Here is a 6,527-nt window from a genome sequence, read left to right on the forward strand (position 1 = left end):
CTAGGTAAATTTCTAAGGATTTCAAGCTAGATTTAAGCAAAAAAAAGTGCACCGTTCAAGTTATATCAGTATCTAAAGAACTGTATTGCTTTGGGTTACATGTTTCTGTTATCCGAGTTTCACACGTGTCCAATAGATGACATGTGTCCTCTTTTGTTAATGTCATGGCGGAATGGCGGATTCATGTCAAATTTTTGTTTTGTTGTCAAAAGTGTGCCTTTGTTCCCACGAAAACTACCGATTATGTCATAGGTAAATTCAAGTTCATTACTGTGCAAGTTACTTTTTCACACATTTAATTAATATTAACCATAATTATTGGTAGTTTCTATTGATCTTGGTAATTTGGTATGGTCACTAACACCAGCATGGACATATTGTTTTTCCAAACATGTTTTCTACAAAAAATGCAATTGACAGACAAGTGTTCTTCTTCTTTTGAAATTAGAAATTTTATTTGATCTCACAAATTGTATTTTCTGTCATGGAGAAATATCAAATATGGTAACTATAATCTAGGCCATGGCCAATGGGTAATCTTCAGGTTTATTGCAGCAACTTGGGAGAAGTCACATGAAAAAATGTATGACACATAACTAGATTTGTATTTTTCTGAACATCTGTAGTAGGTAGCAAGCAACTAACTTTACCTTTTTGCATCACTGTTGGAATATTAATTGCTATATTTCCTTAAGAGTCAACATGACTAACTGCTTGATGCCAAAGTTAGTTGGAAGTCTGAACTCAAACACAGTTGCGGGTGCCTTACAGCTGCAGGCGATTTCTTCAGAAAATTGTAAGTTTAGTTTGTTCATTTGTTGTCTTTCCCCCCATACGTTCTGTTAATATTATAGATTTTTATGTTAAAAAAGTTGGTGAAAGTCTAATAGCTAACTAAATCATTTGTATGTTGTGTCATAGGGAAAGCTGCTGGAGTAATCTAGTGTTTATCTCACTTGATTCATTTCGTGCCAGCGAGTGAAAGGCGTAGCGAATTCAAGTTGAGCTGTTGCGTGCCGTCTTCAAGCAATCAATCCAGCCGTTCCGTTCAGTCATTTGAACAGGAATCTTATGGCTGTCACTAGGTGGCTAAAATGATGTTCACCACCAGGTGGCGCCTGTGTCTTGAAGAAGAAAATTTGACCATTTTGTTTCAAGACGCAGCCGATTTGTTACTGGTCGTGACGTTTCTCAAGATGAAAATGTAAAGGTATTTCTTGCTAATTTGTTAGGGTTATTGAATGTAAAATATCGATGTGTAAATTTACAGGTGATTTAGCATGTAAAAACCACTTTGCCAAACTGAAACTCTGACTTGAAAGTATATTTTGCCGAAATGTCGTGCCTCGTGTCGGTCTCGTGTGTCTTGCTGTCTGTTCCAAGGCGTACGTCTCATCTCATGCTACAGCAAAAGTATAATTATATTATGTTTATCTTGTGTTTTCAGATGGTAATTTTCTTTTCTCAAATAGGTATAATAATCACACTTGTTTTACATTGTGGTTAACGTGTCGCAGCCAGATGGTGAAAGGTGTGATGAAAACTGATCCCCTGTTGTATGCAGCATGTGGTGCCAGTGTTATCCTGCGGTAGCTGTACTTGTGTGTCTTGCCACCTGTTCCCAGGTGTACGTCTCATCCCATGCTTCAGCAAAAGTATAATTATTTTATGTTTATCTTGTGTTTTTCTCATGGTAATTTTCTTTTCTTAATTAGGTATAACAAACACACTTCTTGTTTGCTGTTGGTTACCCTGTTGCAGCCAAATTGTGAAAGGTGTGATGAAGACGGATTGAACCAATGTATGGAGCATGCGGGTGCAGTTTAATGCAGAAGTTGCTGTGCTGTTGTAGCTGAGCTGTTGCCAAATCATTCAACTCAGACTTGGAAGTGCCTGTACATTTCCGAAATGGCGTGCCTCGTGTGTCTCGCTGCCTGTTTTTAGACGTACGTCTCATCCCATGCAACAGCAACAAGTAATTATTTTGATCAAATGTCTTTCAAAAGTACTACAGATCTAGTTAACATGACTAGAGAGTAGACCAATTTGCTCTGCTACTATAGAAATTTCAAATCAGATATCAAAGTCATTCTGTTGGACTGCGTAGTTTTCTGTACTCTTTGTATTCTTTTGTTATAATGAGTATACATGTTTACAGAGTTGTGTTTCTCGAAAATAATTTCTTTTCTTAAACAGGTATAACAAACTCTTCTTTAACGCTGGTGGTGGTTACCTTGTTGCAGCCAAATGGTGAAAGGTGTGACAAAGACAGATTGAACCATTGTATGGAGCATGTGGTTGCAGTTTAATCCAGAAGTTGCTGTGCTGTTGTAGCTGAGCTGTTCCATCTCCTGACTTAAAAATTTTTGTGTTGTCGTTTATGCCAAAAAAAAAGGAATTGCTTTTTGTGTTGCTGATTCAAAAGTTTGATCTGTTGTCTTTCGAGTTTTCATTCAATCATGCAGTATACGACTGAGGCAACCTGATCAATATCAGGTTTGACACAGTCGAGAACTGCTAGATAAAACAAGCTTTCTGCGCCAAACAAATAATAACTTGCATATAACTTGCATCATGTTATTATCGCGGTAGAGAAAGCGACAGGCCCCCCCCCCTGGGGGCCACAGGAAAAATAAATAATGTAAATGTTTAAAAAAAAAATTATGTATACAATAAAATATTCGATTAAATAAATTTTGTTGCAATAAAAAATTTGTATAAAATAATTCGCGAAAATTTTTTAAAAAATTTTGTGTAGGGGGAATTTTTTTAAAATTTTTTTCAAAAACAAAAGTCTGGACTTAGCAAAAAAATAGTGGACTTTGAATTTTTAGATATTTGTAAATAATATTGTTTGTTGGACTTAGAATTTTAATGATAACAAAATATTTATAAAATGAAAAGTTTGAATATTATTGAAATGTAAAACACGAGTTTGAATTTTATTGTTGTATTTTGCAAGATCAATATTGTAAGTTTACATAGCACTCAGAAATATTTTCTCACATCATGCAATTATCAGCAGCAGGAAAAGTACATAAGCAGAAAATAGAAACATGCACTTGTTATTTATCAATCTTGTATTTCAGCAATCTTTCAACACATCCAGATAAATACTTCGGTGTATAGGTCGGAGAAGCGTAAGTAGGCGACATAGTCGGGAGAATTGCTGATTTTATACATATTAACCTCAGTTTGGTAGTAGTTTGGGGCAGGGTAATACTTAAATTCCTCATGTAGTGAACTAGGCAGCGTACGTAGTTGTGTAATAGGCGGCTTCTTCGGTGTAGTAATGGGCTGCGGTGTTTTAGCTAGGTGTAGCGTAGGTCGCGGTGTAGTAGATTGGAGCATCAGTTTAGTATTTCTGTTCAACGGCACGAAAGAGCAGCTTCTGTGTAGTAAGTCGGGACTGCGTAATACTTGGCCGCCTCAGTTGTGGTTGCGTAGATCGGAGCAGAAAAGTACTTTGCCGCTTCGGTGTAGTACTCGACCGTTTTGGTGGAGTAATCAGCGGGAGCCTCGGTGTAGCAGCTGGGAACAGAGTAGTATTTAGGAAACTCGGTGCAATAAGTAACTGAGAACAGAGTAATACTTGGGAGCCTCGTGTAGCAGGATGGGGCAGCGTGCGTAGTCATGTAGCACTCCGTCGCATTCGTGGTGTAGTAACTCGGAGCAGAGTAATACTTCAGGACGTCAGTGTAGTGGCTCGGGGCACCGTAAGTTGTGCTAACTCCGGTTCCTTAGTAGTAGTACTTGTAGACCTCGGTGCAGGAACTGGTCGTTGCGTAAGTTGCTTTTGGGTAGTAAGGCGACGGCGTTGCGGTCATACCCAGGAGACATCGGTCAGCAGTGGTCGACCCAGCCTTCAACGATACAACACCCAACAGCATATGACGCCTTATTAACTACTCATTAAACAAATTCAAACATAAATATTAAATAATAACAGGCATACATAAGGAAAAAAGTAGGATTGATGCCAATCTCAATGTATAAAACAGAATATTTACCCATAGATGCGAACTGGCAATACGGTGAAGAAGGCAGATGGTGACAGATAGTGCGCTGCAGTTGTTGCCGTGTCGGAGATGCTCACTCGACTGATGTCTCTGGCCTTTTCTCTCTCCTTTTTATACGATTTTTTGATCACCCTCACCTCTTAAGCCTTGCGGGTATTCTACCTGTTTGATAATGATGAAACACGTACCTTTCTCACCCAACCTCTCCGCTGTCGCATTATACGTTTTACATAATGATCTCCATGACCTTCAAGCGCGAAGGAAATGCAAACTGGCCTTTCCTTCTTTAGGTTGGCGTTGCTAGGGATGGGTCTACAAACAACCAATATCAAATGGCTGAGCCTTGCGGGTATTGTACCTGTTTGATAATGATGAAACACGTACCTTTCTCACCCAACCTCTACACCACCGCATTGACAGTTTTACACGTAAACATAGAATTTAACAGAACGAAAAAGTTTTTTTGACCCAAGAAGCTTCACGACGTACAACGTGCAGCAAGAGACGACACTTTGTAAATGTACAGCAGGCCACATGATCAGATGGAATTGGGTTGTACTTGTAGGCTATGTTGCCTGTAAATTGACGACACACTGAAATAATAAACTAACATTTGATAACCAAACAGCCCATTTTATGACGAACAATGTCGGGAAACAAAGTACCCCGCAATAACTTAACAGCAATCTGCTGTGGAAAAAAAGAATTAATGAACAGATTGTACAGTCTACCATGTTAAAAAAGCATGTTAAGCAAGAAAATATTTTTCTACTTTTACTTAGTTACAATACAATAAAATTGAAATGCTTTAAAAAAATCACAAGACAAGATTGAATCAAGATTTTTGTAAAAAGGGATAGGAACTTGTGTTCTAGTTTGATCAGAAAGAGAATTCCAACTTAGCACAAGCTGAACACCAGAACCATTTAATTTGTTATTAGATTTTACTTTTTACATTACATCATAGTTCAACTTCACCCTGAATACATTCTAATAAAACCATGGAACTTTCCCAGTTGATAAAAATAAATTTAGTCAATTTACCAATTCAAGATGTCTTCAACTGCAGTTCCACTTCATGCAACATTTTCACACTTCAGGGTGACACAAGTCCTACTCGCAGCAGTTTCAGGTCTACTCGAGCTAACCTTTCACCAACTGGCTGCAACAAAACCATCTGCTTGCGAGCAATGCAGATCAGACACCATCAACCTATTAAGAAAGTGAAGTTGATCTTTAACATCAATGTACAGTATGAAAAACCAAGACAAGGTTGATTGGATCAAAACTATTAGAATAAAAAAGTGACTGAAAACGATGTTTTAGTTTGATAGCAAAGAAAATTCCAAGCACAAACTGAACAAGGTGACTTTCACAAACACCCCAGAACCATTTAATTTGCTATTAGATTAATAACTTTATACATCAGACCAGAGTTCAACTTAGCACTGAATACAACTTTTTAATGAAATCACGGAACTTCCCCAGATGAGATTAATAATCTTAATTAATTTACCAATTGAAGATGTCTACTGTGGTTACACTTCATGAAGCATTTTCAGACTTCAGGATGAAGCAAGCCCTAATTGCTGCAGCTGCAGGTTCAACTCGCAGTACCATTTCACCAGCTGGCTGCAACGAAACCATCTGCATGCAAGCAATGCTGCTCAGACATCATCAACCTATAAGGAAAGTGAAATTAGTCTTAAGAATCAATAGACATAGTGTATGAAAAACTAACTAACCTGATGCAAAATTATCTTTCACCAACAGTCTGACACATGCCAAATTGGACAGCAACATCTGCTACAGAAATGTACACCTATAATAACTAAACATGAAATTGATCTTCAGTTTCAATGGCAATACTGCATGAAAATAAAGTAAATGGGATTTTCTTTCACTTACTAAACTCTTCACGGAAACGATCACGTGCACGTGCTGCAATGAAGAAGCTAAGATTTCACGACATACAACATGCAGCAAAAGACGACACTTTGGAAATGTACAGCAGGCCACATGATCAGATGGAATTGCCAATCATCAATTGTACATGTAGGCTATGTTGCCTATAAATTCACCACAGTTTAAATTAACATTTGATAACCAAGCAGCCTATTTTACGACGAACAATGTCGGGAAACAAAGAACCCCGCAATAACTTACATGTACGTTCTCGAACAGCAACCCGAACAGAAAGGATGCGACAGTCATCTCAACTCTCCTTAAATAGAACCCCCCTCCCCCTACATTCCTCTACCAATACACTAAGGCAGAATAGTTCAATCCCTAAACACACTGAAATATTTAGCCACCTAGTGGCAGCCCTTAGCATCCATGGACGACTAAAGTTACTGGACGGAATAGTTCTTATTAAATTAACTTATTAATAAAAAAAACTTATTTAATTAATTTATTATTATTTTAACTTTATTTAACTTATTTAACTAAATTTTAAAACTTTTTAACTAATTTTAAAACTTCTTCTTAAGCACACTTTTTTTTGTC

At 37.5% G+C, this 6,527-nt stretch overlaps 2 long non-coding RNA genes across 3 annotated transcripts; one reads left to right on the forward strand and one right to left on the reverse strand.

The window, feature by feature from the left end:
* The first annotated feature begins 530 nt into the window (after nt 1-530).
* LOC124208592 lies at nt 531-1,670 on the forward strand. 2 transcript variants are annotated; one of them, XR_006880521.1, is made up of 4 exons: nt 531-796; nt 922-1,210; nt 1,271-1,413; nt 1,473-1,670. It is a non-coding gene; the product is annotated as an uncharacterized LOC124208592 (long non-coding RNA). The 2 variants fall into 2 exon arrangements; XR_006880522.1 differs by having other exon boundaries at nt 922-1,204.
* Nucleotides 1,671-4,207: 2,537 nt separating this feature from the next.
* LOC124208433 lies at nt 4,208-6,275 on the reverse strand. The gene is made up of 7 exons (XR_006880436.1): nt 6,186-6,275; nt 5,928-6,088; nt 5,765-5,841; nt 5,536-5,701; nt 5,064-5,231; nt 4,404-4,594; nt 4,208-4,331 (listed from the first exon to the last, which is right to left on the reverse strand). It is a non-coding gene; the product is annotated as an uncharacterized LOC124208433 (long non-coding RNA).
* Nucleotides 6,276-6,527: the final 252 nt, after the last annotated feature.

The sequence above is a fragment of the Daphnia pulex genome, chromosome 12 (genome assembly GCF_021134715.1).
Source record: "Daphnia pulex isolate KAP4 chromosome 12, ASM2113471v1".
Taxonomy (NCBI): Eukaryota; Metazoa; Arthropoda; class Branchiopoda; order Diplostraca; family Daphniidae; genus Daphnia; species Daphnia pulex.